We start from the raw sequence: 24,993 nt of genomic DNA, 5'->3' as shown, positions 1-24,993 counted from the left end.
GCATGGGGATGTTGGTCTGTGCATGTGCCTATCACAGTGCCAGGGATATAGCAATGAAAAGTTTTGTTGCCTATTTACTGAATGGTTTTAAGGACTCTAAGCCAAAATACAAGAATTTGGGGGAATTATATTTTCAATATGAAAATGAGAGGATCTTGTTTTTAACCATAATGTTAAGACCATTTTAATAGGCTGTGAGCAATTTGGTGTTATAATTATTTTTATTAATAAAGGTATCATATTAGCCCTACAAGATTGTTCTAATTATGTCAAAGTTTAGCTAAAGAAATGACTGTTTGGAGGAAGTTTTATGGGTATCCACTTCTATGTGAGCAACGAGGTTGGCTTAAAATCCATTTATTTAAAAGGTGCTGAGATTTATCATGGATAATGGCAGCTCGTAGAGAGGACAGCGCTGACGTGCGTCCAATCCCTGTCTACAAATGACTGTGGGAAAATTTCTTAATTTTTCTGATTCTCAACTGTTCCACTTGTAAAACATAGGCTGTGTACAGATGATCTTTGAGATACCTTTTAGTTATTCTAGTCAATTCTATTTTAAATGACAAAATACTTCACATATATGTGAAGAAACCTAAGTATATAAGTTATTATATACTTATAAATTATATAAACCATTATATAATTGTCACATACAATGAATGAAATAAAAGTGATTATCATCTCAATGATAAGATAAGCTGTTAGGATTAATTTCAAATTGCAGTAATAAGGTTACCAAATCTAAACACTGCTGAATTCTTCTATATGCTGACTAACTTCTTTTAAATGCTCTTAGCAAACAGTGAAAAGGGAAAGATTAGATGTAAAATACAGTTAAAATGAATAATATGGATTTAAGCCAAAAATGTCTATTAGATTCATTCACATATGTAGACTTAATTTTGTTTGTGTTAAAATGTCTTAAAACCATGAAGCTTTGGTATTTGTGTACATATACAAAATGCTAAAATTATTTAATAATTTAAAACAGAATTTAGTGCTAACCTTAAGTAACCATAAAGCCAAATTTTTCTCTAACTCTAATTCCATAGTAAAAGAGAAAAAAGTTATAACATTATAAATTAGAATGTCACAATACCAATGTACTGAAAGACATGATACATATTATGCAAATTATCTTCCACTCTGTAAATTTTTTCATAGGCTATATACATGGCATACTTTCTTGATATAGTAAATTCTCCTGGAAAAGGAACCTTTCATAAGAATCTATTAAGTAAACTCTAAAGTTGTCAAGTTTCACAGCTTTACTCTTTAGTAGTAAAGAGGAAGCCAGTAAAGTTTCTCCAAAGTTAAAAAGAAGCTAAAGGACATTTTTCTATAGAAATTCCTAAGATACACAATGAAATTCTCCCATAAATAATAAATGGAAAATAACTTATTATATACAAATTCTGATAGTCATTTCCTATTTTCTTTAAGTTTTTTTTTTTTTTTTTGCCACAGGGCGCGTGTGCTTGCTGGAGAGAGACAGTAAGAGGGAAAATGAGAAATCACTCTCCGGGAGGATGGCCACACTGCAATCCTTTTTCCTCCTGGGATTTTGGTGCAAACGCACATGTGCCCGGCATGTTTCAAGCCGAGGATTTGGGACTTGAACTGTGGGTGACCATGTGGGAGTCTAGTACCTTAACCACCACGCCACCTGCTGGTCCCCATTTCTTATTATTTAAGGGGCTGCCTTACTGATTTTAAGAGTGAATGCCCTTATATAAATGCAAATTAATACATGAAGTTGAAGCTACTAATTAAGAAAGTTGGGTAAAAAAAATGTTCAGTAGAATTTGTTTAAAATAAGCAGTGAGGAGTGAGAAACTCGAAATGATGAAATTTGAAGATTGTTTACAATCCTCATCTATTAATTGAATGAACAAATGAACCAAACACATTTTCTTCCTATTTTCATTAAAATGATAATAAAAGGTAAGGTAATTGGATTGCTTACTAGACTAAACTGCTGCTGAATTCAGAAGTTAAAAAGCCTATGTGAGTTGAATAGATAAGAATCAAATTATGAAATTTCATTTTCATTATTTTTATATCTTATATATTTTTAACATTTGTTAATTACCCATGTTTGGGGGGTTTAAAAGTGATATAGATATTAATGTATTAGATGGTAAAGTTTTATGTGAAAAGATGCCAAAAATGTGAAACATAATTGTTCTCATTACCATAAGAAAGTCCTAGGCTTTTCTTTGAATGGAAGGGAAAAATGACCCAAGGATGGTAACAAGAGTTGGAGAACTGCTTACTTCCCTAGCAGAAGCACAGTTCCTGGACAGGAATGTGGTCTATAAGATATTGGAAAATATGAATTGCAACTATCAGAAAAGCGAAAAAATGGGGTGTATATTCTGCTTCTAGAAGGTATTGGGCTATGATAGGTAAATGGAGGGCATGAGGAAGAGAACGGGAGTGGTGCTGAGAGGGATGCAATTGCTCATTTTCTGTATCTTTAGAGAATTTAAAAAGATACTTAAGTTGGATTGTGAGGATCTCACTTCAGCCTTACCTTAATTGTAATGTCTTGTGGAATATTTTATGTTTAGATGGGAATGAATACATTGCAGACAGAGTATATCAAGGAACTTAATAGAAACGAGACTTGTATTAGTGAACATGTAAACAAGAACTCTCTAGGCAGATGGGGAATTCATGAGAAGCCAACAGAGACTGGACCTCATTTCTGACTCTTGAGGGGAGAGACATCAGAGAACTGTTCCTAGGGCTTGAACACTTCTTTTCTCAGAAGGCAGAACGTGTTTCCTCTTTTACTTGTTCTCTTTGGATTTCTAAGCAATAAAACTGGAAACTAATCTTAATAATGATAATAAAAGCACAAAATATTCGTCCAAACTGCCCATTCATGTTCTCCACAGAAAGGGAGCACTGAGAACATCATAAAGGAACTGGAAATGAATGGTCAACACTCCCACTTCTGAGGTCAGAGCTCTCCCCTTAGGGACCAGGCTAGAGGGAGAATTTAGATAATTGTTGGACCAAGTAGCTCATCAGCAGACAGAGGCAATCACTCCACACCTGACAGAAATAACACTGCTGTTTAAGCTGGGAATTGAGGTGCGGAGTGAGAGAAGGCAGCAGTGCACTATGCCCGACAACTGTCCCAAGACACAGATGTGGAAGTGAACCCAACCCCGCAAGATGATTTTCTTGCTTTAAGTATCCAATTACTAAAAAGTTGTGCTCTTTCCAACAATAGTCAATATCATCCATTCCTTTAAAAAGATCCTGAATTGACACAAACCATGATCCAGGAGAAAGTATGCCTCACTTGGTTATAATTGAGCATTGTTAGTTTCATAGCAAGAAAAGGGTTAGCCATTCTGAAAACTGGCCAACGATTTGGCAATACTCTCTTTTGGATTGTTAAACTGTGATGGGATATGGCCTAACAATTGGCAGGAAACAAATAAACACAGTGTTGTTGGATTTGACTTTGGCTACAAAACCTTCAGTGACTCAGTTGTCAACAATTCCTTGGATAGAGGCTCCTACTCAATAATAATCTCTGCTAGTAGCTAGCAAATATACATATCCCCTCTGAATTTGGAGATGGTAAGTTTGCTTGTGCTCTAAACCATTCTTAGTAGGTTATCTAACAAAACAATAATTGACATTATCAAAATCAAAACCAACAATATAAGGATAACCACTACCTTTAAAAAGTAAATGACAAGGATCATATCTGAACCCAAATCCTGGAGATCATTGACAAGGTGGATTCCTGTAGAACTACTGACTTGCGTTCCCTTAAGTAACTTGTCAGACTTTAAATTAAGGAGCAACGGATTAATTGCGGATTTGGAAAAATGAGCTATTCTTTGAAAACTCTATTACTTGGGATTATTTTTCATTTTATAATCTCCCTCTATTTTAGGCTATTACAATGCTTGGTAATTATTAAGTACTAATGACTTCATTCACTACCTTAGGTGCATCTCTTGTTTCTTTTGTAAACCCTCGTCTTAACTGACCATTTCTATATCAGTCCAAGCATCTAATCATGTATCATCCCTGGAGACTCAGCATTATGACAACTACTCTGCCTATAGTTTTAGACCATTCAGAGGCCCAAGTAAATTGGAGGGAATATAAAATCCCAGCTTTTAGATATATAAAAGCCTTTTCTTAACCATTTAAATTTCTTAACCATTGCTAAATATTGCAATGGAGAACTTTTAAAAAATAATGATGATAAGTCCCACTCACAAAGATTCTCACTAAATTGATCTGGGGTGCATTATGAGCATCGAGAATCTTAAAAGTTCCCCCAAATAATTCTGACTGTTGCCAAGCTGAGAACCATTGAGCTAAGAGGCATATTAGAGTACTGCAGTCAATTAAATTAGAATCTCTTGCAGGTGAAGAAGCCTCAAGAGTAATATTTGTTAAAGTTCTGGGGCCGGCAGGTGGTGTGGTGGTTAAGGACGCTGGACTCCCACATGGCCGACCGCAGTTTGAGTCCTGGACTTGGCGGCTTGCTTTCTCTCTCTCTCTCTCTCTCTCTCTCTCTCACTCACTCTGTCTCTTCCTGGTCAAATTAAAATAAATAAAGTTAAATAAAATAATTCTAAAAAAGAAAAAAAAGTTCTCCAGTGATTCTAATGAGTAGCTAAGATAACGAATCATTGTTTATGGGGACCAAAAGTTGTAAGCACAAACTCCCTTAGGTATCCTGGGAATGTTTCAGGATCCTTGAGAGTTTCTGAGTTTAGTTTCTGAGTTAAGTGACTCCAGCACTTGGTGAACTGACCTAGAAATGCATGTGATGATGGCTCTATGTAAGAAGGTTGCTTTGGAAGACCAGCAGATGATGTTATGGTTACGTCACTGGACTCCCAGATGTCAACTCCAGTCCCGGATCATATGCTTAAAACTCACACTAGGTGCATGTGTGTGCATGCTCAAAATCCTGAGAGGGGACTGCAGGAGAAGGGATTTGGTGTGGTGGTTAAGGACGCTGGACTCCCACATGGCCGACCGCAGTTTGAGTCCTGGACTTGGCGGCTTGCTTTCTCTCTCTCTCTCTCTCTCTCTCTCTCTCACTCACTCTGTCTCTTCCTGGTCAAATTAAAATAAATAAAGTTAAATAAAATAATTCTAAAAAAGAAAAAAAAGTTCTCCAGTGATTCTAATGAGTAGCTAAGATAACGAATCATTGTTTATGGGGACCAAAAGTTGTAAGCACAAACTCCCTTAGGTATCCTGGGAATGTTTCAGGATCCTTGAGAGTTTCTGAGTTTAGTTTCTGAGTTAAGTGACTCCAGCACTTGGTGAACTGACCTAGAAATGCATGTGATGATGGCTCTATGTAAGAAGGTTGCTTTGGAAGACCAGCAGATGATGTTATGGTTACGTCACTGGACTCCCAGATGTCAACTCCAGTCCCGGATCATATGCTTAAAACTCACACTAGGTGCATGTGTGTGCATGCTCAAAATCCTGAGAGGGGACTGCAGGAGAAGGGATTGAGGCATGACCATCCCCCACAGGGGGGTGATTTCTTGCTTTCTGTCTCTCTCTTTCTCTGGGAAGTGCACATGCCCTATAGCAAAAATCTCCTTCTAAAAAAAGAAAGAAAGAAAGAAAGAAAGAAAGAAAGAAAGAAAGAAAGAAAGAAAGAAAGAAAGAAAGAAAAGAAGTTTGCGTCTTGCTTTGGTGAATAAAATTTGCTACAGTGAAGAATAGGTCCTGTGGCACAGTCCCACAATGAGGACAGTTCTGCATCTCTTCTAACACTGCTAAGTGACACTGCAGCAGGGGTGTCATCAATATCAGCTTACTCTGCATTTAGATAAACCAGTTCTGACTATGACTCACGTACATATGAATTAGGGTCTAACCTTTCATGGCCACAAGAAGTAAAGAGACTACCTCTAGCTTAGAAAATCTGGTGGGAAGGGAACCACAAGTCAAGAGGATCTACCCATATTAATGAAATGAACTTGAAGGTAGATGTTTGCTCTCCTTATAAGATTCAGTTGATGCACAACATTAAACTAACCTTCCCTATTGCCTGAGGATCCTAGCTTTCTTGTTCTGCATCAGATAATTTTGGTGGTGGTATGTGTGTGGGGGGGCAGACAGAGGCACAGAGGTAAAACACAATGCTCTGGGAGGCTGACCATGTGGGAGATTTCCTTGGCATTTGGGGACTTCTGTAAGTATGCAGGGCATGCACATGCCCATCACCTGTGCCTGGCTGAAGCTAGTAATGGACTGCAGCCTCAAGACCCTGTTTGGGGTTCTCTCTCTCTCTCTCTCTCACTCATGGAAAAAAATATATAAACTTAAATTATAGTAACTGTTGGTAGCATAGTAACTTTTCTAACATTAGTATGGGAATACTTTTCTATATTTTAATTTCATTAAAAGGCATATAAAAGAAAACACAAAAATTGTGTACACTTAACTAATATGGAAAACAAAGATTTTCTTTCTTTCTTTCTTTCTGTTTGTCTTTTTAATGTGCTATAGGGCATGTGTTGGAGAGAGAGAGAGAGAGAGAGAGGGAGGGAGGAAGTGATAAAGTAACCCTTGGGGGGATGACCATGCTATAATCCTTTTTCCTCTGTAATCCTCTCTAGGTTTTGAGTATACACAGATACACATGCGTCTGGTGTGTTTTTCAAAGCTGTTGGGTCCAGGAAACACACCATTGCCAGCCATGTGGAATCCAGCCGTCTTAACTGTGGTGTCACTTAGCTGGCTCAAGAAAACTTGTTAAATAAAATGAATTTCAATATAAACTCCTTTCTTTTCTATAATAACCAACCTCCAACCTTTCTGCACGTAGGTTAGAAATAAAAATATTCTGCCTTTCACATGGTTTTAAAAGTCACATTAAAGAGTAATTGAACATTAGCTGCTTCTTTACCAAGTTTTATATGTATGTTTGGAATTATATCTGGACTTAAGTAGTGAAACCATATCAAAGTCACTAACTAAAAGCCACTGAAATTCTTTAACTAGGTATATAAGTGGATTTTTGTAGTAATATATAAAGACAAAAGGGTCAGGGTGGAGAAGAGTATTCAGTACCCATGCCCAGGTAAAAGCTTGGTTTTTGGCAGGCATTGTCATTATCAGAAGGAAAGTTTGGTGTGTGTGGGGAGAATTGGTTCTAGAGATGCTCTAGTGCTCCAGTCAATGTGCCTGCTGAAGAAAGAAATCTTTCTACTGCAGTGGTCATGAGTACTTGAAGAGCTAGTGTCTTTCTAAGAATAAGGAATCTCTGTGAATAAGAGGAAAAAGAATGAAAGAGAAAAAAAAGGATTTTAACTAAAAATTAATGGATTTAAAAGTCCCCACAAATTTTAAAATGAAGCACAGAGGATTCTCATAAGCTATAACTACTAAATTATTTTTTAGAGAATTATTATTATTATTATTATCATTATTATTTTGCTATAGGGCATGTGAGCTCATTGGAGAGACAGGGAGACAGAAAGTGGAAAATCACCCCCTGGGGAGTTGGTCAAGCCACAATCCCTTCTCCATTCTCCTCTCAGGATCTTGGGCACATTGCACACATGTGCCCAGCATGAGTTTTAAGCCACCAGGTCCAGGACTCAAACCACGGTCAACTACATGGGAGTTCAGCAATGTAACCATTGACATCTGCTGATCCCACTCTACTAACTTTTAAAGATGCACTTAAGAAATGAGGTCAATGGAGTGCAATGGATTGATAAAAGAGTAGGTGGAGAATTTCTAAGATTAAAACAAACAAAATCACTAAAATGCTGAGGACTGGATTTAACTGGAAATTGTAGTAACCGTGTACAAAGGGGTTGAAATGATTGTAGCTTATTGCAAATATTATGCAAATAGGTTTGAATCTATTAGTTAATTTTGTGCCTAAAACTGTAAAACCTGTAATGTATTTGTCAGGACCTTTTTTTTGTTTGTTTGTTTTGTTTTGTTTTTAAAGAGAGAATTTTGGTATAGGGCACATGCACTCATTGGAGAGACAGAGACAGGAAGCAAGAAATCATCCCCCCCACCACGCCCCAAGGAGGATGTCCACACCACAATCCCTTCTCTTCCATTCTCCTCTCAGGATTTTGGGCAAGCATTCACATGCGTCTGACATGAGTTTTAACTGCCAGGTCCAGGAGTCAAATCATGGTCAACTGTGTGGAAGTCCAGTGATGTAACCATTACATCATCTACTGGTCCCTTGTCAGGACTATTTTGAAGCTGAGTTTATTTTATGGCCAATGTAACACAAGATAAATGAAGCATATTATAATATTCTTAAAAATCATATTTATCATGTTCTATTATAATATTTCCATTTTATCTGCCTATTTGAACTTTATGTATCATTGTAGGAAATGTTGAGAAAATGATTTGAGACTAAATTCAGAATCAAGTCAGCCTACAAATTTTTCTTAAGGCAGTATTTCCAAACTATGTTTCTTAGAACACTACTGTTCCTTGAGATATTAATGATGACTCTTTTTTTTTTTTTTTTTTTGGTTGATGTAACCATTACATCATCTACTGGTCCCTTGTCAGGACTATTTTGAAGCTGAGTTTATTTTATGGCCAATGTAACACAAGATAAATGAAGCATATTATAATATTCTTAAAAATCATATTTATCATGTTCTATTATAATATTTCCATTTTATCTGCCTATTTGAACTTTATGTATCATTGTAGGAAATGTTGAGAAAATGATTTGAGACTAAATTCAGAATCAAGTCAGCCTACAAATTTTTCTTAAGGCAGTATTTCCAAACTATGTTTCTTAGAACACTACTGTTCCTTGAGATATTAATGATGACTCTTTTTTTTTTTTTTTTGTTGGTTTGTTTTTTTTTTGGGAGGTTTTTGCTATAGGGGACGTGCGCTTGCCATTCAGACAGAGAGAGACAGAGAGACAGAAAGCGAGAAACCCCCTGGCCATGCCGCAATCCCTTCTCCTCCATTCTCCTCTCGGGATCTTGGGCACGCACGCACACGTGCCCAGCGTGAGTTTTAAGCTACCAGGTCTGGGACGGGAACCGTGGTCGACTACATGGGCGTCCAGCGACATATCCATTACGCTAACTGCTGGTCCCCGAGATATTAATGATGACTCTTGAGAGACAGTTCCTGGGGCTAACATACTAGGAATTAATTAGGTTAAATAAAGTTGAACAAGTTTTTTATGCAAAAATTTTTCCAAGACCATACTATACTAAAGTGAATTGCAAAACTCTAGAAAAGGTTATACATAGCTTCCCAAACTTAATTGGCATGAGAATAATCCCCTTCTTTTCTGATCTGAATCTCAGCCCTTGGTTTGAATAGAATATTTAAATTTCCTTAAAATGAAACTTGAGAGTTATAGTCTTGGTTTCTATCTTTGGTGTAGTCAAGAACTACCAAGCTCTTACTCAGTCATTTGATCCCAATAAAAAGGCTATAAAATTGATTTTAACCATGTGGAGAGGAATGAAAAGCCTTACTTAAATGAGAAATACATTTCATTTCCCTCTTATTCTCTATCATTAAAGAAAATAAAGTATTGACCTTCAGACACAATTTGACTTCATGTTTTTCTAGGTGACTTCAAAGGACTAATGGGAAAGCTGGACTGTTACAGAGGTTAACTATATAAGCAGGCACAGGTGTTATTAGTGATACTGAAAGGGTGATTGGCAGGGAACAGTAGAGACCAATCCTGGAAGAACTGTATCCATTCTCACACCCATTCAAACTTATTCCAATAGTATTCTCACCTGTTAATTAGATGAAACGATTGAGTCACTAGAAAATTTGTGATATATTTTCTATGTAAAAATGCATCATGACTTTTCCAACAATCCAATATATGCAGGAAACAATTATTATTATGGATTAATTAGTATTAATTCAGTTAATATTGGCTTAAGCAATATATGCATTAAAAGGAGACACAGGGATATGAAAAGTCTTCAAGTAGTAAATGATAAGCTATATTAATAGAAAAAAGAAGACTGCTAATTTTTGGGTGGGTACCTAATCACTAATAAGATTGACCCTAGACTTGGTGATCAACATGGAAGGGAATAGAGAGTATATAAATAGGGATAGAGGACTGGGGGCAAGAGGAAAGTTGGTAAGTCAATTCTTGATTTTAGAGTCAGCCTAATCTTCAAAAGAACCTTTTGGTGTCTTATGGCATCTCTAGCTGTACTTCTGACCAACAGGCTAAGTTGATCTGATTCATATTGAGGCAACTCTCTTTGAAAGAGCATCTGTAGGGGCCAGCATATGGTGCGGTGATTGAGACACTGGATCCCACATGACCTATTCTGCAGTTCAAATCTCAGACCCAGTGGTTTTTCATACCACTGAGCGTGTGTGTGTGTATGTGTGCCCAAAATCCCAAGAGAAGAAAAGAGGAGAAGGGATTGTGGTGTGACCTCCTTTAGGGGGTGATTTCTCACTTACCCTCTCTCTCTGACTCTCTTTGAGAACTGAGTTCTATGGCAAAAATCTAAAAGAAAACAAAAAAGAAAAAGATCATCTGTACTCAGGGAACACTTCCCTCTTTTGTTTACATGAATAAGGAAGACATTTTGAAAGATCATGATCTGGGGCCAGTAGACGGCATAGTGGTTAAAGTGCTGGATTCCCACATGGCCGACTAAGCCTTGGACCACCGGCTTGAAACTCATGCCGGGCCGGGTGCTTGTGCATGTGTGTCCAAAATCTTGAATGGAGAATGGAGGAGAAGGAATTGTGGTGTGGCCATCCCCCGAGAGAGGTGATTTCTCACTTTCTCTCTATCTCCAGTGAGCGCACTCACCCTATAGCAAAAATCTCTCAAAAAAAAAAAAAAAAAAGGATGAAAGATCGTAACTTCTTTTTTTACTCTTGTATCACAAGAACGTTAAAGGGAAATATCAATGAGTATCTGTTAAAGTAAAAAAAGTGAAAAAAGAGGTTGTCAATCTTTTGTATGATGTCTTTTTTTTGGAGAGTTTTTTTTTCTTTTCTTTTTTTTTTTTTTTTGTTATAGGGCATGTGCATTCTCCAGAAAGACAGAGACAGAGAGACAGAAAGCAAGAAATCACCCCCCAGGGGGAATGGCCATGCTGCAATCCCTTCTCCTCCATTCTCCTCTCAGGCCACGCACGGACACACACCTGGTGTGAGTTTAAGTCACCGGGTCCGGGACTCGAACCATGGTCGACTACATGGGAGTCCAGCGACATAGCCATTACGCTAACTGCTGGTCCCTATGATGTCTTTCTTTAAAGAATAATGTATTTTCAAGTCATAATTCAAGTTCTGTTAATTGGAAAACATTATTTCCTGGATAACTATGTATTTTCCCCTTTTTAATGCCTCTTTGATTACTGGTTATACTGTAACCCAATGAACTCAGCTGTTTACAAATAATTACTGTAAAACATCATTGTCAGGTTACGCTTTTTACTTTTTTAAAAAATATATTTTATTTTATTTATTTATTTTAATTTGAACAGAGAGGAACAGAGAGAGAGCGAAAGTCACCAGGTCTGGGACTTGAACCATGGTCAGCCATGTGGTTGTCCAGTGCCCTTCATCACCATGCCACCCATTGGCCCCTGTGGTAAGGTTTTATTTTCCACAGGTTTTGAAAAATGAGAACTACACTGGTTTTGAGGTATATGTTTAGTATTTAGTGACATTATCTGGCACATTCTTTAACATAAGATATACTTTTACTACCATTAGTGCTAGATGACCCAATTCAACTACTTAAGTAGGAAAGTTGGTACCAGCAGATAGCATAATGGTTATGTTGTTTGTACTCCCACATGGCTGACCGTGGTTTGAGTCCTGGACCTGAAAGCTTGAAACTCATGCCAGGCACGTGTGTGTGTGTGTGTGTGTGTGTGTGTGTGTGACCAGAATCCCAAGAGGAGAACGGAGGAGAAGGAATTGCAGCATGATCATCCCCTCTGGAGGGTGATTTCTCACTTTCTGTCTCTCTGTCTCTCTCTTGTCTCTTCAGTGAACACATGCGCTCTATAGCAAAAATCTCTCTCTAAATAAAAAAAAGTCAGCAGTAAAGCAGCTGTGTACAGTTGTACTCCCTCCATTTCAATGATGTGAGCTGTTTTCCCACGTAGAGCAAACTATTGTGGTATCTCTGGTCCTGAGAAATTAGGCGTACTTCCTTTCTTGTACAAATAATGCAGCATAAAATAATATGGATGTTTATTAGCCACACAGAGGTACTTTTGACCTTAAAAAGAGTCTGGCAAATTTCACCTTCAAATTTTCTGGCTGAGAGTTGATCAGATATTTAATACATCCCCATAGAAGAGGAGTATACCTCTATATCATGGTTGTTAAGTTGTACTTTACAACTTATGATGTTTTAAAGTACTATTTAATAGTTTATCAGGGAATGATATTAATATTACCATCAAAGTTACTGCATTCTATAGAAATAAATTGTTATTATCATAAGTCTTATAATTTAGGCTATGCAAAATTGCACAATGTACAACTAGAAACGTTTTTATTGAGTGGCTAGATGTAAGTTTATAACTAAAACAACATCAATTCTTTAAATATATATACCCCAATGATGAAATTGATATAGAATATTTTATTTCATTTTGGTTAAATTTCAAACTATATCTCTGTATAAGCTTACAATTATGCTATTACTTTATTTCACAAAAGGAAAAAAAAATCCTGAAAAAATTGGCCAGAGTGATTGCTGGCATATAAGTTCCAATTTTAAAATTATACACAAGTTTGTTTTGTCTCCTCTTTAGGTGGTCATTTTAATGAATAAAGATTGGTGTTCAAAACTAGCTGATGATTCAAATGATCACATCAAAAATCTTTGTGTGTAATGACAGATTGTTTTTCAGAAATATTTGGGCAGTCAGTCAACTTTCCAAGGATAGATATTGAGTAACAGTTCTAATAAAGACACTGTGATTACTGTCATTATATATTAAAGAGTAAAGAATATTGCTTTAAGCTTCTAGTTTACTTATAACCAAGAGAAGTTACTAAGAGACTTTGAAGGGGAAAATGTTGGTCATTTTCTTTTTAGGGAGATTTTTGCTATCAGATGTGTGTGTTCACCAGAAAGACAGAGAGATAGAAAGAGAGAAATCACGCCCCTTCCTCCTGAGGAGATGGCCATGCCATGATCCTTTCTCCATTCTCCTTTTGGGATTTTAGGCATGCATACACATGTGCCCAGTATGAGTTTTAAGTCGCTGAATCCCGACTCGAACCATGGTCAAGTACAGGGGAGCTAGCGATATAACAATTATGCCATCTGCTGGACTCAAAGTCGGGCATTTTTAAAGTAACATTTTCCCCTCAATGAAAACATGGGTTATTAATAGTATTTTAAGACAGCAATAAAAATTACTATTATAAGTGTTAACTTATGGTTGATTTCTGTGTGCCCTGTAGTGTGCACAAGCATTCACTCTATGTACTTTATCTTGTTTAATCTTCATAGAACACTGATAAGGTTGGCAGATTTATGTTCATTTTGCAGATGGGGAAACTGGTTCATGGAGTTAAGTAACTCACAATAGGTTATATAGCTAGTAACTGTCAGGGTTGGAATGTGAATCCAAGTAGTTATAACTCCAAAGCATAGTTTTAGTTATCACCACATGTATTACTATACTGTCACTAGTGTTATTAAAACATCACGTATTAATTTGTACCAGGCAGTAGAATAATTTGCATCTGAAGAAGTATAAACAACTGAAATTTTCTTCTCTTTAATATGACCTAATGAGTACTTGGCATTATCTTCTTCTTATTAAATAAAAAGTTTACTCCAACTTTCCTTGTACAAAAAACATCTCCATCTGTCTTCCCCTGAGTTGATGTAGCAATGTTCAGTTTATTTTGCTTACAAATTGCTAAAGATGCTGCAAAATTTAACTTGGTGGTATTTTAAACACATTTCTGACATTTATCAAAAATATTTATACTCCTGTTCATTAGTGTCTGCATAATTATTATAGAATGTATATATATGTATGTATACATACGCAATTTAATTTTAGAGACTAAATCCATCAATTTTAGGAGTATATCCAGATTAGTTTTCTTCTCTAAAGGTCACTAATTCCAAATAGAGCAGACACAAAAACAAATAAAAGAAACAGCAGAGAGTTTGCCTCATAAACACTTCTGAAGGATGGGTTGAAAAAGAATGGTTAACTGGCAAATTGATTCTTTTGTCTATTATTGCTATGTTCTCAATTTATTTCTATTCCTCTCAGGACTCTGCCACCCCCCCCCCCCAAAAAGGCAAAAAAAAAAAAAAGAGGATTGAAGTATGAGTTAATGCAAAGATAATATATCTGGAATATTTTAAAAGATTTTGGGGACCAGCAGAAGGTGTAATGGTTATGTTGCTGGACTCCCACATAGTCAACCACAGTTCTTAAAAACTCACACTGGGCGCATGTGTGTGCATGCCCCAAATCCTGAGAGAATGGAGGTGAAGGGATTGCAGCAGCATCACCCCCACCCCCACCCCGGTGTGTGTGTGTGGGGTCGGGTGATTTCCTGCTTTCTGTCTCTCTATCGCTCTCTTTCCGGTAAGTGCACGTGCCCTATAGCAAAATTCTCTCTCTCTCTCTCAAAAAAAAGTACATTAAATTTAAAAAGTGATTTTGTATGCATGATTCTGCGATTCTGCAAGTAAGTGTGCATATTAAATGTTTCTCAATGTTTTTCTGCAAGTTAGAAATAAATACTTGTGACCTGAAAAACCATAGTTTTTCTCAATGTCTTGAACATTTATTAGGAGGTTTCTACTCTGAAACTTGCAGTGGCTTTTAGGATACTATTTATTACAATATATTCAGCATATATTGCATGCTATATACTGTGGATGTTTGGATAGTTACATGGGGTAAGACCGACTGTTTAAAAATTTCAGTCTACTTGAGGATACTGATTCCAAAGAGTCAATTTTAATAATGTGCAAGTACTGTGATAAAGATATGTTTTGAGAGTTAGGGGAACAGAGTGGAGGGCAGTTAACAGAACTTAGTTGAGAAAGGACAAGACTCTTAAAAGGACATGATATTTGAACCACATTTCGAAGAGCTATTTGGGAGTGAATCAGGCTAGAGAAGTGAGTAGTGAATGGGAAGGGAAGTCAGAAGAAAAATCATCCTTTCCTGAAAAATATTAATAGTACATAAAGAAAAGCTGAGTATATGTGAGTGGTATGTATAGGAATTAGTGTTTCGGGAGTATCAAGTTAAGTTAGGAAGAAGGGAGAGATGAGACTGCAGTGAAGTCTAATATCTTGGAAAGGTGTTCTCCATTTTAGGGAACATAGATTTTAGCTATAGGTAATAAGGAATTATAGAAAAAGAGTAGTAGAAGCAGTAACTAACCAAAAGTAGCTGTTCATTTACATTATTTTTAAAAATGACCTAAATAGTTAGTATCTGTAAATCCCTTGTAAAAAAATTTAACCTTTTTTTCTTATCATATCTTCTTATAAGAACTACTCACAGGGACCACCAGAGGGTGTAATAGTTATGTCACTGGACTCCTACATAGTGAATTGTGGTTTGAGTCCTGGACTCGGCAGCTTAAAACTCACGCTGGGCACATGTGCATGCATGCCCAAGATCCCTCAAGATCCCAAAAGGAGAATGGAGAAGGGACTGCGGCATGGTCATTCCCCCTGGGAGGGGGGTGATTTCTTGCTTGCTTCTCTCTGTCTCTCTGGTGAGCACACATGCCCTATAGCAAATATCTCTCTCTCTTAAAAAAAAAAAGAACTACCCACAAGAAGCATAACTAACACACGCTAATAAATATCTATTAATTTGCTCTACCCACTCTTTAATATAGCAGTATATGAATGGACTAGATTGTCACCTGAAGAAAAGGCAGAAAAAGTAGGCTTGAAGAATTCACTAGTGATTTATTGGTATTAATTTATCATACCAATAGTGCTATTTTACTAAAAACAATAATATATATTCTTGTTTACCCAAGAGTAGATTGAATTGATAAGAAAGTGAGAGGCAGGGCCAGTTGGTGGTGTGGTGGTTCAGGTGGTTGGATCCCACATAGTTGATTATGCAGTTCAAGTACTGGTCCCACCATCTTGAAAATTCATGTGGAGTGCTTGTGCATGCATGCCCAAAATCATGAAAAGAAAATGAAGGAGAAATGATTGCAGCATGGCCATCTCCCCTAAGGGGTGATTTTTCATTTTCTTTCTCTTTCTCTGCCTCTCTGGCAAGTGCATATGCCCTGTAACAAAACTAAATTAAATACATGAAAATGGGAATACTATTTTTTAGATTAAGAGCCACTAGTCATAAAAAATCTTAACTGAGTGTCACACTGAATCAAGAGGCGATCTGATCTAGTTCATGAGTACTTAAAAATGCAATTGAATCTAATACTTCTGTATCACTTTTAATGTACAGGTAGTATTGTGTAATAAAGAATACAAAGACAGTACATTTTTTGCCTTTAATGTACTTCCTTGGGAAGTAATATGGTAAGCTCTCAAGTTAGTAAGTTTCATTTGAACAAAGGAGAGAGCAGGAGTGAAAGAGAATACTTATGGGCGAGCCTACGGAGGCAAAGGGTACAGTGTAGAAGCATTATGACGATTTCCTGGAAACATTGCATTTGTACAAAGGGGGATTGGTTGGAAGATTTCGCTGGAGGATACAGAACTATTTTAAAGTAAAGAGCAAAGGCATGGATGCAGTAGAATGACAGTGAGGAATGAGGCACTCCATCCTGTCTGGAGAAGACATATAGTTGTAACACAAAGCTAGTAAACATATAAAATGCTTCAAGACATATTTTAAGTTCATATTATGAAAAGGGGAGATAGGAAAGCAATAAGAGAGTAAGAAGTGGGGCAAAATTAAAGGATGGATGTTGGAAAATAAAGAGAAACACACAAGCAGGAGAAGTAATCACTGAAAAAAGAAGAAAGATTATACTGATTCATCAGGAAAGCTGGAGAGAGAAATGACCGAGAGGTGCTCTGGACTAACAGTTCTGAAGCCCATTCAACTTAGGGGATGCAGAATTCATTCTGAATAAATGGACTGTGGTCTGATTAATGTCACTTTAAGCACTAGATAAAATCATGCCTGTGGTCTACATTACGGTTCCCTGTAATAATAACTTAAGTAGACAAAGTGCTATTATATAACCCATTGTAAAAATCTTGCACTATATTGTTAATTCTTTTGACAATTGTTTCTTAACTTAAGAAACCCATGGCATACTGCTGAGAGATACTATCTGATCACTCTGAGCTTTGCTTAGGGGTAAATAGATGGTGAAATTCTATGAGGTTCTTCCTTGTCAGTAAGCCAAAGTCACACAACTAGTTAGTGGTAGAGCTAGGTTTGGAACTTAAGTTTCTGGATACACAGATGTGCATTAAAAGGTCAAAAAAGACAATATGGCAACTAGTAAAGAAATTATGCTAAAACAGGAACTTCTCAAATCTTCAAATGTTTCAATTAATTATAATTAAGTACATCTTGGTAACAATTAATTGATGTATTGCCATGTTTAAAATAAATGACACCTGCATTGATATATTTACTTGGAGCGAATTTTCTGTAATGGTGATAAATTTATGCAAATTGATAGATCTTCGTATAGTTGAGTTCATTCTTTAGGAAGCTGATCAGGTAAATGAATCTGGGGCCAGCCAGTGGCATGGTGGTTAAGGCAGCTGGATCCTACATGGCTTACTGTATGGTTCAAGTTCTAAAACTGGCAGCTTAAGCAACATGCGGGGCACATGTGCATACATACCCCAAATTCCAAGAGTAGAATGGAATAGAAGGGATTACAGTGTGGCCATCTCCCCTGGGGGCCATTTCTCTCTCTCTCTCTCTGTCTGTCTCTGTCTCTTTCTCTTTCCCAGGCCAGTGCATGTATCCTATACCAAAATTAGAAAAAAAGCAATCTGTCTGTGGAAAATTTGTGAAATTTGTATGTAGATTGACTTTGTCTTCCTTACTATCGACTATAAACTCATTCAACTAGCTGGTCACCAATAGCAGAGAAAACATAAAATCCAAGATTCATGCAACTTGAATAGGTGGAATAAACATTGATTTGCCTTTTGCTTTCCATGAAGATTAATATCTACAGGAAAGGTAGAATCCTCAGGTTCTAATTCTTCAGCATTCTAGCTTTAGCCTCTGCAACCATTAAACTTTCCCATTCAGGAGCTATCCCAGATCCCCTATTGATCTGAGTGTTTCAAGTTATTTTAATGCTGAAGAGGATTAAAGACTTGTAACTACTGATAGTAACTAACAAACCAGTCTGAACTTCAAAGGGCAAAATATGAAGGAACATGCTATGCTGCTATTTAACGCTAACACTGTTGAGGGCCAGATGAGCACAGGAACTTTCATAAATTACTGAAAATTTCTCTTTGCAACCTTCTCCTTGACATCTCACTTGACATTCCCCAACTCTTTTATTTTTCCCTGCATCTCTTTCCTCCTCTCCTTCCTTTCCTCTTCCTGCTATCTTTCCCTTCCTTCTTGCTTCTCCCTAGTTTTCTTTTCTTTTCCCTTCTCCCTTTTCTCCCCATCTACTCATTTAACACATTTCTCCACTTCTTTGGTTTAACTAGACACAATATAGAACTGAAGTACATATTAATAGTTGATCAAAGTGAATGAGTACATTTCCTGTGCTTGAATTTAAAAAGCAATGTAAAAGAATCATTTATATTATCATATAAAAATCCTAATTTATAATTAAAACTTTGTCTCATAAACAGAAAAAAATGATTGAAAACAAATGCATGCATGAAATTATAGTAGAACTAGTTCTGTGTCTTTTTTTTTCCTTTAAAGTGATTTCCATATACTATTTTAGGTTGAGTATCCCTTCTCTGAAATGCTTTGGACAGAATTGTTTCAGATTTTGGATTTTTGAGTATTGCATATACATATTGCAATATCTTGGGCATGAGACTCAAGTTTAAACATGAGATTAATTAATTTTATTTTATTTTGTTTGTTTATTCTTTTAGGTTTTTGCTATAGAGCACATGTGCTCACTGGAGAGAGAGAGAGTGAGAGAGAGAGAGGAAAAGTGAGAGATCACCATCCATGGGGGATGGCCATGCTGCAATCCCTTTTCCTCTTGTGATTTTGGGCATGCATGCACCTGCGACAACTTGATTTTCAAGCTGCTAATTCCAGAACTGGAATGGGACTCAAATGGTAGTTGGTCATGTGAAAATCCAGCCCCTTAACCACCATACTACCTGCTGCCCCGCCCCCATTTATGTTTAATATATACTCATACACATAGCCTGAAGGTTTTGTTTTTAATGCAATATTTTTGTATTATAGCATTTTGACTGTGATCCATCACATGAGGTCAGGTGTGGGATTTTCCACTTTTGGCATCATGTTAGGGCTTGAAAAGTTTTGGACTTAGGAACATTGTGCATTTTTGAATTTTTAAAAATGGTATCTTATTTACATTTAATCATTGTATATATTTATAGCATGCAATATGGTTTTTCAAAGCATACATGCAGGACTTGACAATCAAATAAAAGATATTACCATATATATAATTTTCAACTGAGAATTTTGCATTTTTTGTCTGTTTATGCCTGAACCCCTCTCCCACACCACTTACTGTCCATCCTCTCCTGTACAGTAGTCTCTGGTGTTTAAACTTGCCCTCCCTACTATTATATCTTCAAATCTTTCAATTTCTGTCATAGAGTGCAGACATTTGGTATTTTGAGCAGAGATATATATTGTTCATCTTTCATAGTCTGGCTTGTTTCACTTAGCATTCAATCTTCTAGATTCATCCACTTTATATCAAATGTCAGGGTCCCATTGTTCTTTATGGCTGAATAGTATCCCATAGTTTTTTTAGATCCAGTCATTAGTTCTTGGGCATTTAGTTGATTCCATGTCTTAACAATTGTGAACACTGCTGCACTAAACCCAGATCTACAGATCTGCATCTTTCCAACCCAGTATTTTCCTATCCTTTTGGTAAATATCAAGGAGTGGCATTAATAGGTCATATGATAGTTCTATTTGTAGGTCTTTTTTTTTTTTCCCAAGGAACCTCCAAATTTTTCCATAATGGCTATATTAATTTACATTCCCACCAATAGACAGGAAGGTTCCCTTTTCACCACATCCCTGTTAGCACGTGTCATTTTTTACTTTTTTGATCATAGTCATTATGAGTAGAGTTAAATGGCATCTCATTGTGGTTTTGATTTGCATTTTCCTTACAAGAGACATTGAATCTTTTTTCATATAAATTTTGGACATTCTTTTGTCTCCTTTAGACAGTTGTCCGTTCAGCTCTTAAGAGTTGCACATTTTTAGTTGGATTATTTGTTTTTGCAGTCAGTTGTTTAAGTTACTTATACATTCTTGTTATCAGTCCCTTATCTGAAGCATAGTTTGCAAACATTTTCTCCCATTCTGTGAGTTTTCTGTTCACTCAAACTGTTATTTCCCTTTCTTCTGCTGTGCAGAAGCTTTTTAGCTTCATTACGAAATTGTGATACCCTATAGCAAAAACCTTAAAAAAATGTGTTTTTGGAATTGTTGCCTTTTGGTACTATTTAAGAAATCTGCTTACTCTAACATTTTTAAGTGTTTCCTCTGTGTTTTCCACTAGTAGTTTCACAGTTTGAAGCTCTGCATTTAGATCTTTGACCCATTTTGAGTTGATCTTTATTAATGGTGAAAGATAGGAGTCTAGTTTCATTTTTCTGCATGTAGATATTCATATCTCCGAGCACTGTGTGCTGAGAATGCTTTCTTTTCCCAAATGACTTGTCTTGTGGTTTGTTTGTTTTGTAGAGGATTTTGTCTCAGGGTATGTGACTTGCCCACTCCTGTGTGAAAGACAGACAGAGACAGTGAAGGGAAAGTGAGAAATAACCCCCCAAAGGGAATGGCCATGCCACAATCCTTTCTCCTTCATTCTTCTCCTGGGATCTTGGGTGCTCACACACATACACACACACACACACACACACCCCTACCTGGCCTGAGTTTCAAGGCACCAGGTCTGGGACTCAGACTGTGGTTGGTCATGTGGGAGTTCACCAGCATCACCTCTGTGCCATCTAATGTTCCTTGTCTTGTTAAATGTTTTGGGGTTTATTTATGGATTCTTTATTCCATTCTATTCGTCTATGGGTCTATTTTTGTGCCAATACCATTCTGTTTTGATTATCACAGCATTGTAATATATTTTGAGGTTGGGTAGTGATATGCCTCATATTTATTCTTTATGCACAGTATTGACTTGGCAATATGGGGTCTATTATGAGTTCAGTTAAAATTTATGATTTTTATCTCTGTGAAGAATGTCACCAGAATTGCACTGAATTTGTAAATTAATTGGAATAGAACTGACATTCATCTATATTGATTCTTCCAATTCAAGAACATGAGATGTATTTCCAATTTTTTTTTTTTTTGTAATTCTATTTCTTTCTCAGTTTTTTTAAATAGTTTTCCTTGGAGAAGTCTTTCATCTCTTTGGTTAGTTTATTCCAAGGTATTGTGTGTGTGTGTGTGTGTGCGCACATGTATGTATATAGCTATTTAAAATAGTATTGCTTTTTTCCAGTCTGCCTCAGTCTGTTTATTGTTGGTGAATAAAAATGATACAGACTTTTGTGTATAGGTTTAGTATTGTGCTACTTTGCTGAATCAATTTATCACTTCTATGAGCTTTTCATGGATTCTTTTGAATTTTCTATGTATAAAATCATGTTGTCTGTAAATAGAGGCAATTTCACTTCTTTATTCTACTCTCTTATCTGATTGCACTGGATAGGACCTCCAGCTCTATGCTGAAAGACTGGGAAAAATGGGAAACTTTGTCTTGTCCTAGATTTTAGTGGGAAAGCTTTCAGCTTTTCCCCATTCAGTATGATGTTGGCTATGAGCTTGTCACATATGGCTTTTATTGTGTTGAGAAATGTCCCTTCTATACTGATTTTGTTGACAGTCTTAATCATGAAGGGATGTTGCATTTTATCAAACATTTTTTCTGCATTAATTGATATGACCATATGTTTTTTATCTTTTCTTCTGTTAATGTGATGTTATTATACTTATTTTGCATACGTTGAACCACCCTTTCATCCTTGAGATAAAGCCTACCTGGTCATAGTGTATAATCTTTTCAGTATGTTGCTGGATTCAATTTTCTAGTATCTTTTGTTTATTTTTTAAAGGATTTTGCCATAGGGCATGTATTCTTGCTGGAGAGAGACAAGAGAGAGATGATCAGAAGGAAAGTGATAATTTGTCCCCCAGAAGGGATGGCCATGCTGGACTACCTTCTCCTCCATTCTCTTTTTGGGATTTTTGGCATGTATGCACATGTGCCTGGCATGACTTTCAAGCCACCAGGTCTGAGACTTGAATCACAGTCAGCCATGTGAGAATCCACCTTGCCAGTGGTCCCTTGATTTGCTAGTGGTGAAAATTTCTGCCTCTGTATTCATCGTGTATATCGGTCTCCAGTTTTCTTTTTTGGTTATGTCCTTGATTGCTTTTGGGACCAAGGTAATGGAGGCTTCAGAGAATGAGTTTGGGAAGGTTCTTTCCTTTTGCATCTTTGGAAATAGTTTGAGGAAAATTGGGGTTAGTTCTTTGAAAGTTTTGTAGATTTCAGAGTGTGAGGTCATTAGGACCCAGGCTTTCTTTGTTGTGAGACTACTTATCGCCAATTCTATCTCATTACTTGCTATTGGTTAATTTAAGCTTCCTATTTCTTCCTTGTTCAATCTACGTAGCTTGTATGTTTCCAGAAATTTGTCTAGCTCATCTAGGTTTTCTGATTTCTCGGTGTAAAGTTGCTCATAGTATTTTATCATGATTATTTATATTTCTGATATATCTGTTTAATATTACCACCTTTGTTGATTTTATCTGATTTCCTTTCTCTGTTTTTTCTCTATTAGTCTAGCTAATGGTTTATCAGTCTTATTTATTCTCTCAAAAAAATCGGCTTTTTGTTTTGTTGATTTTTTTCTATAGTTATTTTATTCTCTATTTTATTTATTTCACCTCTAAGTTTCATTATCTTTTCTTCTGATATATATTTTTTTTTGGTTGCTTTGCCAGTTCCTTGAGATGTGTTGTCAAGTGATTTATTTGCTACCTTTCTACTTTTTCTTCTTGTTAGCTCCAGTTGCCATGAACTACCTCTTATGAGTACTTCTGCTGTTTCCAAAAATTCTGGAGAGTTGTGTGCTTATCATTGGCTTATATAAATCTTTTAATTTTAGTCTTAATTTTTTCAGTAGTTTTGAAGTTGTCCAGGAATAGATTGTTTAGTTTTCACATTTTTGCATATTTTTAAGAGTTCATTTTGTTATTGATTTCAACCTTAATTCCATTGTGGTTGAAAAGATGCTGGATATAGTTCCTATATTTTTAAGTTTGTGCAGCTTTGTTTGTGTCTAAATATGTGGTTGAGCTTTAAAATTGTTCCATGTAGGGATGAGAAAAATGTGTATTTTGTAGTTGTGGTGTGATATATTTTATAAATATCTGTCAGGTCCACTTGGTTTAGGGTATTATGTAGGTCTTGTGTTTCTGTATTTTTTTGTGTAGATTATTTTTCAAGTGTTAATGGTGGGGTGTTGAAATCCCCCAAAATTAGTGTGTGGCACTCTTCTCTCCCTTTAAATCTGGTAGACTTCCTTTTATATATTTGGGTGCCCCATACTGGGTGGATAAGTATTTAAAATTGTTATATCTTCTTGATGAATTAATTCTTTTAGTCCTATATGATGTCTTTCTTTGTCTCTTTCTACTACTTTTTGTCTTGAAGTCTATTTTGTCTGATATCAGTATTGCAACTCTTTCTTTTATTTTTGGTTTCTGTTTGTGTGAAATTACTTTTTCCAGCCCTTCATTTTCAATCTATGTACATCTTTAGCAATGAGGTATTTCTTATAAGCACATATAGAGCACTCCTGATTTTTAATCCCATTCAGTCAACCTTTTACGTAGAGAATTTAATCCATTAGCATTCAATAATATTATTGATATCTGTGGGCCTATCTCTGCTATTTTATTAGTGTTGTTTTTCTTATTTCTATTTGTCTTACTTTTATTTCCTTGTGTAGCATTCCCTTATGTATTCTTTAAAAAGAAGTATTTATTTAATTTTCTTGACTTACTCATTTATTTTAATTTGACCAGAAACACACAAATAGAGAGAGAGAGAGAGAAAGAGAGAGAGAGAGAGAGAGAGAGAGAGCAAGCAAGCCACTAGGTCTGGGACTCGAATCGTGGTCAGCCATGTGGGAGTGTCCAGCACCTTAACCACCATGCCACCTGTTGTTCCCCCATTATGTATTTTTTGAAGAGCTGGTCTAGTATCAATAAATTCTTTCAGTTTTTGTTTATCTGGGAATGATATCATTTCTCCCTCCCATTTGAAGAATAATCTTACCGGGTATAGTATTCTTGGCTGAAATTGTTTTTTTTTTCACAGTTTTCAATATATTTTCCCATTCCTTCCTTACCTGTATTGTTTCAGTTGAGAGGTCTGAGATTAGACTGATGGATCAACCTTTGCAAGTAACTTGATGTTTCTCTCTTGCCATTTTTAGAATATTGTCATTGTCTTTGATTTTTACCAATTTGGCTATGATATGCCTTTGGGAAGATCTTCTTATGTTAAATTTGTTTGGTGTTTTTTTTTTTTTTTTTTTTTGTATTTGCCAGCTTCCTTGTCCTTCTGTCTGGGAGATTGCCGGAATCCACAGGTGTCTAGAGTTCAGATTTCTGAGGAGAGTTTCTCGTATTTTTCTCCACCAGAGGGGGTTTGGGGAGGGGAAAGTCCTTCAGAACCTCACTGGCTTCAAATGGTTGACTCTTTTCTACTTTTGCAACTACAAACCAAGGAAACTAAAAGCTCCTG

At 36.3% G+C, this 24,993-nt stretch overlaps 2 protein-coding genes across 5 annotated transcripts in view; one reads left to right on the top strand and one right to left on the bottom strand.

Moving 5' to 3' along the window:
- The window catches only part of FAM227B (family with sequence similarity 227 member B), a 207,039-nt gene that overhangs the window by 74,189 nt on the left and 107,857 nt on the right, over positions 1-24,993 (bottom strand). The gene's annotated exons all lie outside the window — the stretch shown is intronic.
- FGF7 (fibroblast growth factor 7) overlaps positions 1-24,993 on the top strand; it is a 65,157-nt gene that overhangs the window by 2,340 nt on the left and 37,824 nt on the right. The window lies entirely within an intron of this gene.

Source organism: Tupaia chinensis, unplaced genomic scaffold, assembly GCF_000334495.1.
Source record: "Tupaia chinensis unplaced genomic scaffold, TupChi_1.0 Scaffold146140_1, whole genome shotgun sequence".
NCBI classification, from domain to species: domain Eukaryota; kingdom Metazoa; phylum Chordata; class Mammalia; order Scandentia; family Tupaiidae; genus Tupaia; species Tupaia belangeri.
Note: the sequence above shows the minus strand (reverse complement) of the source record. Positions and strands in the feature narration are given on the sequence as shown.